Here is a 12,689-nt window from a genome sequence, read left to right as displayed (position 1 = left end):
GTCGGACCTTCCAGTCGCAAAAATGTGAAAATAAGAACAAACCAAGGGTCTTATGGTGAAAACCACATTGTGGCACTGTCTGACCCCAAAAAAGTAAAAAGAAAGGACGTATCTGAGGGCGAAAACCTCTCTGAGGCACCCAAAGATGGAAGGCTCGACATTCTCCCAACATCATATGAAGAAAAGTCATCCATGTTGGTAGAGGAGACTATCAAAACAAACATTGGTACAGAAGAGGTTCCACACAACATATTCTTGGCTCAATCATTGACAGAGTCCGAAAGGTCAAAATTCATAAGTTTCTTCAAAGAACGACAAATCAACTTTGCCTGGTCATACGCTGATATGCCTGGATTAGACTCGGATTTGGTAATGCATCATTTGACAGTTAAACTGGGGGCAAAACCAGCGAAACAGAAATTGAGAAAAATGCATCCATAAGTGGCATTACTGGTCAAAACAAAACTTGAGAAATTACTGAATGTCGGATTCATACGCTCAATTGATTATCCTGAATGGATCTCCAACTTGGTACCTGTTAGTAAACCAGATTGTAGCATCAGAATATGTACATATTTCAGAGACATCAACAAAGCTTGTCCAAAGGACGACTTCCCATTGCCAAATATTGACTTGATTGTTGATCTCACAGTAGGTCATGAAATGTTATCATTAATGGATGGATTCTCTGGTTATAATCAAATAAGGATTGCACCCGAGGATCAACACAAAACATCATTCACTTGTCCATGGGAAACTTTCTGCTGGAATATCATGCCCTTCGGGCTAAAGAATGCAGGTGCTACATATCAAAGAGCCATGACTAATATCTTTCATGATCTCATGCACGTAACCATGGAAGATTATGTTGATGACCTCTTGGGTAAATCAATAGACAGAAATACACATTTGGACATACTTTCAGTCGTCTTTGATCAGCTGGAAAAATACAAAGTAAGATTAAACCCCAAGAAATGTGTCTTTGGAGTAACCTCCAGGAAGCTCCTAGGATTCATTGTATCCAAAAGAGGAATCGAAGCTGATCCAGCAAAAGTCAAGGCCATCTTGGAGATGCAACCACTGAGAAATATCAGTCAACTTCGATCCTTACAAGGCAAACTCCAGTCCATCCGAAGAGTCATAGCACAACTTGTAAATAAGTGTAATCCTTTTCAGCACCTGCTACATAAAAACATCAAATTCAAATGGGATGATAACTGTCAACAGGCTTTCCAGACGCTCAAAGATTATCTTCTAAATCTGTCAGTTCTGATGCCACCAGTTCCAGATCAACCACTGTTACTATACATATTAGCTACTCCAACAGCACTAGGGGCACTCTTAGCACAACAAATTGCTGAGGGCAAAGAAAAAGCAATATACTATATTAGTCGCACATTGGTGGGATATGAGCTAAACTACACACCAATTGAGTGTGCATGTCTCACTGTGGTCTTTGCTTCGCAGAAATTACGACATTACATGCTCACTCATAAGACTAAGTTAGTTGCAAGGATAGACCCATTGAAATACCTTCTCAATAAAGCAACACTTACTGGGCAACTGGCCAAATGGGTAATGGTCCTAAGTGAATTCGACATCGAGTATGTGGACAGAAAAGCAATAAAAGGACAAGCCATCGCAGATCAATTAGCGGATGCTCCCATGATAGATGATGTTCCTCTAAGTTCAGAATTTCCAGATGAATCCATTTTGACAATGTCACATGCAAAGCCATGGCAACTGTACTTCGATGGCTCATACACACAGCATGGGGCAGGAGTTGGCATCCTCTTTATAACTCCTCAAGGGGATTCTATACCAAAATCATACCGCTTATCATTTCCTTGCACTAACAATATAGCAGAATATGAGGCATTAACAACAGGATTACGGATTGCAGTTCAGTGGAAAATCCAGGAACTTTGTGTTTTTGGGGACTCTCAACTTTTCATCCGTCAAGCAACTGATGATTACCAAACAAAAGATGAAAAATTAATGCCTTATAAACAAATGGTGGATGATCTGAAACAACATTTCACAAAGATAGACTTTGAGCAGATACCAAGAGAGCATAATCGCGTCGCAGATGCCATGGCTACAATTGCTTCATTGATTGATTTACCTCCAAATGAGACCCGCTATGAGTTCTTGGTGGATAACCTTTTGGTTCCTTCATATGAGATCATGCCTACTGAGATAATATGTGTTGTCAATCCCGAGTCCCAGTTATATGGTTCTATTTTCACATACCTTCGTGACAATACCCTACCTCCTAATCTATCAAATAACCAACGTCACACTTTCATTCGCCAATCCTCTCGATATGTCATTTTAGCTGATATCCTATACCAGCGAGGTCTAGATGGCACTCTTCTTAGATGTTTAGAAAGTGACGAAGCTCAGATTGCGTTACGGGAAGTGCATGAAGGGATATGTGGTCCACATGCTAGTGGTCCTACCTTGGCCAAGAAACTCATCATGACTAGATATTATTGGCCCAATATGGAAAAAGACTCATATCAGTTTGTCAAGAAATGTAAGCAATGTCAAATTCATGGAGACCTCATACATGGGCCAGCATAAGAACTTCAACCACTTGCGTCTCCTTGGCCCTTTTGTCAGTGGGGACTTGATCTCATAGGCAAGATTCACCCTCCTTCTTCCAATGGTCACAAGTTCATTATCACTGCCACAGAGTATTTCACAAAATGGATTGAAGCCGTGCCTCTCACACAAGTCACTGGAAAACATATTGCTACATTCATCCTCAACTATATCATTTGTCGATACGGTATTCCTGTTTCCATTATCACTGATAACGGGCGTCCCTTCAAAAATCAGGATGTTCGTGAACAATGTGACCGCTTCCATATTTCTCATCGTTTCTCCACACCATATTACCCCCAAGGTAATGGTCAAGCTGAGGCATCTAACAAAACAATCCTTAAAATCCTAAAGAAGACAATCGACGATGCTGGCTGTAATTGGCATATCCAACTTAATCCTGCACTTTGGGCTTACCGCACGAGTGTCCGCACACCTACAGGAGCTACCCCCTATTCACTTGTCTATGGCGTTGAAGCTATCTTTCCTATTGAGGTCGAGCTACCCTCTTTACGGGTCTCTTTGCAAAACATCATCAGCGATGAAGACTATAGGGTCTCTCGCTTATAAGAGCTGGAACTACTAGATGAACGAAGACAAACTGCTTTTAATCATCTCAAAGCTTACCAACAATGAATGAGTCGCAACTACAATCACAAGGTCAAGCCTCGCACATTTGAGGTAGGGGACTTAGTTCTCAGAGAAAATCCTAAAAATCAACAAGACAGAGAGAAGAAGGGCAAGTTCGAACCAAACTGGCTTGGTCCCTACATTATTACAGCAGCATATGGATCTGGGGCATATCAACTCTCAACTACAGAAGGTGAACCTTTGGAGGATCCTATCAACAGCATGCACCTTCGCAGGTTTTACACATAGCTCTTCAGCGTATCCCAATTCAAAAATACAAAAAAATTATAAAACAAAAAAATTGTTACTTGGTGAAAACCTGGCAAACAGGCGCCTTGTGACACAAAAAACATTGAAAAATCAAAAAAGTAAAGAGAAATAATTTCGTCCAATGGTGAAAACCACTTCGGTGGCACCCTGGGCAAGTACCATGGTGAAAACTGGGTCACCAGTGCCATGCGTAGAGACATTGCTCCTCCCTCCTTCAGGATTCACTTTCATCCTTTCACTTTGTACACACTCACAACCTATTCGTTCATAATAAACTTACCCATTCCCATCATGGCTTGTTATTGATCTACCCAAGATTGGTTAGCCATTCATGATAAACCTCCCTTTTCACCTCCCTTTCCATCCATAATAAATCAGATCCTATCTGTGGCTAAGGCAAATCCTATGTCTAGTGATGGGTGTGGAACTGAGAACATCACATGTTTCGAAGAGTACAGTTTCTTCCAGCTTCCTTCAATCTATCCGCGCACAATCCACAATAAAGCAACATTTGCATCATAGATCCACAATAAAGTTTCATCTTCTCCGCAATAAAGTATCAGTTTCATGGATTCAGTCAGTTTCAGATGAGACAGCAGCAACAATGGGCTTCAACAAATCAAATCTTTCAACAGACTCAGACAACATTATGGTTCTATGCTATCTATCCTTTTTGTGAAAGTAAACATTGTGACCACAATCAAATAAGACTTATACAAGTGACAAGAGACACTAAACTTGAGGACTACAATGGATGTTGGTGTCGAGTCTTGGTTTTCTTTTGATTTCATCTTCTTTCTTTTTTGGTGACATTTTTTTAATCTTTTCCGGGATGTCTTTGACTAGAGATTCTATCTCCAGGATGTCTTTGACTAGAAAGGCGAGGATGGGGTATCATCACCTATTTGTATTTGTTGTCTGTGGATTGTCTCTTAGTAATGCTATGACTTGTCCAAGGATATGAGGACACTGTGAGTCTAGTATGAACTGGGGCATTCCTTGTTTGTGACTGTCTTATCTCCATGCAAACAGGTAGAATGACTTTCTGGGTTGAACATATGCCTCGATTGTCATAACCTACTTGCCATAATAAAGCTCAATGATGATAACGCACAAGAAGCTCTTTCACTTTCATATCTTCTATCTTCCATCCCCTTTCTTGATTGACTTCCATCATCCTTCTCGAGTCCGCATAGCCTGCTGTCACATGACTGAGTATAATGACACACCAAAAACATTTGCATTTCATGTAGTTGCACCTGCATTACCACATATAAGCATTTCATACATACATATAGATATCACAACTGCATCACATCCTGCACACAACACCTATTAGCACAATTTACATTTGCATTATCATATTCATCTGCATTACATACATTCACATTTGCATCATGCATACAAATATAAAAACATAAAAGAAAAATATATATATATATATATTGCATTGCATCATATACATATTTGCATCCATATCATAAGCATCACATAAGAACATCTCATCATATAGGTACACATGCATATAGCTACCGCAAAGATGAATCGTCTCATATATATACTCATAAAGTGTCATGATACAATAATGTCAAAATCATATGGCTACAAAAACACCCGCAGGTGTCTACATCATCATACAAAAATGGTAAAATACTGATACATAGGGATCCCTCTATGGCTATGATGAACTCCCTCCCTCGGAGCCGCCTGGCCTCAATGGAATCTGAGCCCCTGAAGGACCCGCCCCAGGATCATCCCTCCTGTCTCCTCTATCTGGTGGTGGTGGAGGACCCATAACCCCACCACTCGATGCCTGTCTCCTCCGGCTCCCTCCCATAGCTGTCGTTGTACGCGACGGTGTATGGAAGCTCCTCACCTGCTGATCTGCTGGCACTACACCATAATAGAGATCCCGCCAGTACGCAATCTCCTCCCCTGCTCGCAAGACATAAGCATATCCTGCCCCTGTGTCCTTTGCTGCCTGTCTCCCCGCCCTCAGTGCTGTCTCAGCCTCTGTATAACGCTGAATATCCTAATCCCGCTCCCACTCAATATCTCTGAGCCTCCTCCTGAGCCAATCCCTCTCCCTCTCCAACTCCTGGATCTCATCTGCCTATCCCTGGTAGATCTCCCTCAGCTCTATCAGCTCATCCTCCTCTGCATCAGCCCCCTTCGCCTCTGCCTATGGCTCTCCCTGTATGGGTGCCTGTCTCTGTACCTGTACCTGTACTGGTGCCTATACTGGTACTTGTCTCTATCCCTATCACTGTCCCTGTCCCTGTACCTGTACCTATCTGGGACCCTGTGCTGCTGGCACCTGTAGTGGCAATCCACCGCGACCCCTCACCACCCGAGCCTATCTCTCCTCTCCACCCTCCCTCCGAGGTGCAACCCTCCTCTCTCCAACTGCTCCCCTCCTCCTCCATCGGCCTCTGCCCCCATCACCTCCACCATCATCATCATCCCCACCCCCATCTCCATCTAATGCCTCTCTCAGATCTGTCGGGCATGGGAATGGATGCTCTACCCAGTATGTTGTGTACTCAGCATCCATGCCGGCATCCTCAATCTCTGGCCACATGTCCCAAGGTAGGGGCATCATCTCTACCAGCTATGTAACTATCTGATCATATGACAATAGGGGCCCAAACTATGCCTGATCTCTGACAGTTCATGCATACATGCCTGAGCCCCGGGACATCCTCTGGATCCTGCCAAACTGCCAGCCAACCCTGTCTACTAGCTGCCTCTCTAGAACATAGGGCATCCACCCAATTAGATACCTGCTCTGGAAGGTGTAAGGAAGCTCAACTGCATCGTCCTCCCACTACTCGCATCCTAGATATGGCCTCCATATGACCACATCAATGTCATCTATCACTCGCTACCAGTGCTCCAACCTGCCAATCCATGGCTGTGACGTGATCATGTCATATAAGTGAACAAAACTACGTCCATGACCCCTGCCTCTAAAGTGTATCGGCCTCATCACTGGAAGATGCTCATAAGCCCACACCTGCAGCAATGTCACCCCGCAGCCCAATCCCATTGATCCATGATACACGAACTAATGCAGCTCATAGTAGAGGTGTGCCAGCACACACGGTCCCCAAGCATATCTGGTGTGATGTGTCACCTGTGTCTCCAGTGCTCCTCCCCAACCCATAGCCAATCCTCGTGTCACCCTATCTAGACATAGGAACCCACTGATCGCTCCTCCTACCACTGTTGGCAACGCTAGCCCTGTGGCTGTCATAGTGTCCCATGCCACATGTCCTGTCCTCATCTCTAGTCCTAGGTCCTGGAATACTCGTCTAAGGGCATCCCTGTCTCCGTCTCGATCGTACGGAATCAGCTCCCCATCAATCAATATCTGCAGAATCCTGTATACATCCTCCAGGGTGACTGTCATCTCCCCCATCGGCAAATGGAATGTACATGTCTCAGAGTGCCATCTCTCTGCCAGCGTAGTCAACAGTCCCATGTTCGCCCAAAACTCAGGCACATACAGAACATGTCTCAATCCCATCTCCTCAATAGCCGCTCGGTCCTCGAAGGTCAGCTCAGGTCGCAACCTCTGAGTCGACGGGAATCTCTCCCGTGACTCCAGCATCGGCAAATACTCCTGCAGTCAAGCAAATCAATCATGTCAGTCATAGTGGCATTCCCTATTTATCACAAAATGCTACTTTTTATCTAAATGCATATGGCTATCTATCCTAGTGACACTCATTGTTCATCACAAAGTGTTGCTTTTATCACTAGTAGTACTCCCTGTTCATCACAAAATACTACATGTGTAACACTTACTATTCATCACAAAGTGTTGCTCACATTTGCACTCACTATTCATCACAAAATGCTGCTCATTTCTTAGTACTCTCTGTTCATCACAAAGTACTCTATCTTGGTACTCACTGTTCATCACAAAGTGCCTTGATCTATCCTAGTCTTCCTAGAGGACCTGCTTGAGTGTATCCTCTCAGCAGCTTATCCAATCGACAGCATATGTTCATCACAGAACTGTCGATTTGACCTAGAAAACAAAAACTTCACACAAATGCGCTTTCCTGACATAAATGTGCTTAAAGACTGCACAAACGCGCCTAAAAAACACAGACACACCTGACAAACACAGACGTGCCTATGCTCTGCACAGACGTGCCTGGGCGACACAGATGTGCTTTCTTGGCACAGACGCGCCTGACCATCACAAACGCGGCCACATTTGACATAGACGCGGTTTCAAATGCAGACGTGCCTGGCACAAACACAGACGCGCCTGGCACCAACATAGACGCGCCTGGACGTTTTTGACATTTTTTTGGACCCTAACTTAGAGCGCATTTATTACCCTATCTAGCATGCATTAATGACAACAATAAATGCAACAAAGTACGAGGAGGTTTGGTGGTACTTACCGGCTCTCCTGCCTCTGCTGGCCTCTGAAATCGGTGAATACGGTCGAATCTGTGAATGAAGGCCATCGCTGCTGACTGCTGCTGCTCAATTTTTGCTCTGCACGCTGCTTTCATGGATGTGTAGATGACAATGAGGATGTATTTCCCCCGTGGTCTATCTTATAGCCTACCCTACCCCTAGCCCTCGTTTCCTGAGTCAGTCTTCGTAATCCCGTGACTCTGTCACTTTATCTGGTCAGTCCATTCTATCCCGTCTTTCTTATCGAGAGATTGTCCACAATCTTTTTCATCCAATCTCTCGAGGGGGCATATCATTCCCATCTTGGGGAAAATTTGTATCAGTTCATCTTATCTTCTTTGAAACAACGCGACAGGCCGCATTGTCTCAAAGAGGGGCAAAATGTAGACACCCAAAATTGTCATGTCTAATTAAATAAATATTTTATATATTTAATTATCTAAGCTTAATTCTTCTATTAATTAAATAAATCTTTATTTATTTAATTAATTTGTTTATCCTCTTCTAGCCTTATTTCTCATTTAAATAAATACCTTTATTTATTTAAATTATCATTTTCCTAAATTAAATAAATATCTTATTTATTTAATTGATCCCACTTCCTCTATTAATTAAATAAATCTTTATTTATTTAATTAATTCATTAACCTTTTCTACCTATGACACATGTCATTCATCTCTTAATTCATACACTACCTACCCCTTCTATTATTTTATTATTTCTTTTACCTACCCTCTAATCATAGTCGACCTCCTTTTACACCTCTCAATCTTATCCCTCCATTTCATATAGTGTCTTCTATATAAGGAGATGTTTCCTTCATTATCAACCCTAATCAATCACCCTAATCGTTCTATGCATTCTAATCATCTTTTATGCACTTGACTACACTACGATCCTACTAGCAACCACATTCCGTTCTTTGTTGAGCTCTTGTGCACATAAAATCTGAGAGCAAATATATCAAGCAAGATCAATGGAGATAGGAAGAATGGAGATCCAAACCCTATTGGACATGTGATGGTATAATCTTTGTGATTTCGTTTGATTTGCATTGTCTTAGGTAATCTTCATATGTTATGGTGGATCTTTGTTGTTGTTAGGCTAGGGTTTTGTGGTTGAATTCATTTAGCCTTTCAATATTGTTATTATTGTTATCCATTTTCACCATATACAATACCCTACTGGTGAGATCTCTCAAGTGCCCTGAGTCCAAAAAATTGTCAAAATTTGACGGACTATTTCTTCCAATCCGCGACACATACGGTCAACCTGCTTGATCCCATGGGGTCATGTGAGGCTCCTCTATAACGTCCTATCTCAGTTTTTGACGGCTCGAAGCTATTTTCAATTAGTAGCATTTTTTCGCCTACCCAAAAAATTGTTAGTTGCTTGCAAGGAAAAGTTGCAAGATTGGCTAGAATTGATTATGTTCCTCGTGTGCACAAACTGACATCGTGAGCATGTCTAGGTGGGCATTTTTACTCTAGGCATTCCCTTGTCATGCATCCCAAAGCACCAAAACGTCGAGAGTCATACCCTACTGGTGAGATCTCTCAAGTGCCCTGAGTCCAAAAAATTATCAAAATTTGATGGACTGTTTCTTCCAATCCACGACACATACGGTCGATCTACTTGATCCTGTGAGGTTGCATGAGGCTCCTCTACAATTGCCTATCTCGGTTTTTGATGAATCGAAACCATTTTCAATTAGTAGCATTTTTTTGCCTGCTCAAAAAATGGCAGTTGTTTGCAAGGAAAAGTTGCAAGATTGGCTAGAATTGATTTTGTTCCTCGTGTGCACAAACCGACATCGCGAGCACGTCCGGGTGGGAATGTTTACGCTAGGCATGCCCCTGTTGTGTATCCCAAAGCACCAGAACGTCGAGAGTCATACCCTACTGACACAATGTAGAAGTTGTTTGACAACTTTTTTGACAATTTTTTTGACAACAATGACAATTTTTGCTCAAATTGTATCTAGTCTCAATCTATCACCCCTATGACCCGAAAATGACTCAAATAATTATCCATGATTATACAAGAATCAAGAATGCTCATGATTGACCAGGGACACATCACATATACTCAAAACATAGTCACAAAACATTGTCACATATTATTCAAATCAGCTCTTGGCTATTTGATTATACAAAAAATTGTCTTACAAATAATCTCATGGGCTTTTATACAGAATTTGGCATTACAATATATGTGATTCAGCTCATCGCCATTTTAATATACAAATCATCTCATGGGCTTTTATACAAAATTTGGCATTACAATATGTGTGATTTAGCTCATCGCCATTTTAATATACAAAATTTGGCATGTACATATGTACAAATCAGCTCATTGCCACTTAAATATACAAAATTATGCCCCTAAACATGTAAAAATCAGCTCATTGGCATTTATATATACAAAAAATGAATATAGAACAATTCGTCGATGATTTATACAAAATCATTCTACTCTGAACTGTAGAATCAATCAAGTGAGTCTTCAGGATCGACTCTAACCCGTATTGTGTCAAGTATTGCCTTGTGGTCAGATTCACGAACTTTCCATAAAATCTTGTTATGAGGTCTACCATGATACTTCATCAAATGAATATTTGTTGCAACAACAAGGTTAGAGAAATGAAGAATATGTCTATGTGTTTCAAAGTTCTCGAACAACCAAACATCAGAATTCTTGATAGGGTATCTCCGAAGCCATGTTCCTGTCATGACAACAAACCCTATTGGGTACTCAATACCCTCTCCATCAATGATTGTGGTTGTCAATTTTCTTTTAGGCTCAACACAATGACATAAATAGTAATTTGTTCCTTCTTCATTGTTCTCTTCTACAACAACTGCATACACATAACCTGCATTTTATAAAGTGTTAATTAATACCAAAAATAAAGTATGATGTACAACAAAATGAACCAAAAAGAATACTTGCAAAAAAATAACTCAAAAAATCACCTGAATCCACTAGGTTGGATACATGGTCAAAATCCACTGATGTCTCCATCTGGCTCAATTGTAGTGCTTTGGGAATTTGATATGAATCAATGGGAACCAACAATCTACAAGACCATTTGTCAACCCACTCTTCTGATTCACATTCTTCCCACAAACAATACATGCATGAAGAGCAAAAACATACCATCTGTCTCGTATAAATTACCAGTGAACTTAAATTTGAACTCATAAATGAGTGCATGTCACTCGATCCTGCAACTGTACAACAATCTAGATAGTTTTCAACGTTAGATTCAGTAATCAACCAAAAATATCTATGAACCAATGACGTACCTGGATTACCGGGACCCATCATAAACTTACACCATCGCACAATTGTTTCTGCATCTACCAACTCAGCACCACCTTCATACTTCAATTCTTCCCTGGTTAGGGTTCTTTTCACACATGCTCCTGCACCATCGTTCTCTCTCTTACCATGTCCAGCCTCAGTGAAATTCCAAAAATGTTGTACACTGCTTGTCACATGCATCCTTGTCAGCTAATAAAACATCCTTGCATTCTTGAATTGTGCGGTGCAATTATCTGACCATATTAAGTGTCGGTTGTATCGTATGTTCCTTTCCCTTAAACTATCATAGAAAACTTTAAAGCATCCTTGTACAAACTTCGATGAATGAGTACGATCATCACTTATGTAGAAGTGATACTCTCTTACAACCTTTCTATCCTCCTCTGTGCTATCATCTGCATGCATGAATGCTATGTGTACAAAAATAGAAACTTGTGTAGAGTGATAATACATGGATTGCACTTCATTTTGAGGTTGTAGAGTATAATTTTCAGTGAAATCAACGATAGAGACAATGGTGCCAAGAGGAAATGTGTCCTTACACAACTTGAATTGCTCATCTAACCATCGAGCTCTATGTGTACGCATTATGTACTCATAAACTAGTTTCTCTTGAAACATTTTCATAAATTGAGCTACACATATATCATTTTTCACTAGCTCACATCTCTTCAAATCTTTTCCATCTTTAACTCCATATGTGATTGTCTTGTATTTTCCAAAAGAAACTAGTTTCGTACCAATTTCATGTGTGCTCTCCAAATGTATGCATCTTGGTAAATGTTGCAAACCACCACATATAGCACAAGAACCTTCCAAACAAGGCATCTTATAATAAATGCAACCATCATGTCTATTACATAACACACTTGAAATAAATTCTCTTGCTGACTTAGGAGGTGCTTGTATATTACATTCTTGCAAAACATCGTTAGTGTGCAAAGTAGAACAAATATGATGAAAAATATCATAATGCATGGAAAATTCAATATGCATCCTACAACAACACATGGTCCGTACATGATTAATCTTAATATAAAAAGGTTTTGCCATTTCAAAAAATATTTGAGGAAACTTTTGAAGGAATTTTTCATAAAATTTAGTTTGAGTCATATCCAAATAGTGTTTCGCATGTGGCTCATGATTTTAAGACCCAATTCGCCTTCTAACAACATCTCTTTGGTTGGGTGATACTCTTGTGTTGTCATGCCAAAAAATTTCAATTAATGTTTTTAGTGCATCTACAACAACCTTGTCTTTGCGTGGTAGTCTACCCGAGAATGCCCAAAGAGAATTATTGTTAGGTTCCTCTATTTGTTCTCGCCTCTTTAATGCTTTACTTAATGTTGTTCTACTAACATTCAATGACTTACTTGTTTTGCTTATCCAACGATCTTTTTTTATTTTCTTGCTC

This window comes from Cryptomeria japonica, chromosome 6 (assembly GCF_030272615.1).
Source record: "Cryptomeria japonica chromosome 6, Sugi_1.0, whole genome shotgun sequence".
NCBI lineage: Eukaryota > Viridiplantae > Streptophyta > Pinopsida > Cupressales > Cupressaceae > Cryptomeria > Cryptomeria japonica.
The sequence above is the reverse complement of the archived record's forward strand: the minus strand, read 5'-3'. Positions refer to the sequence as shown.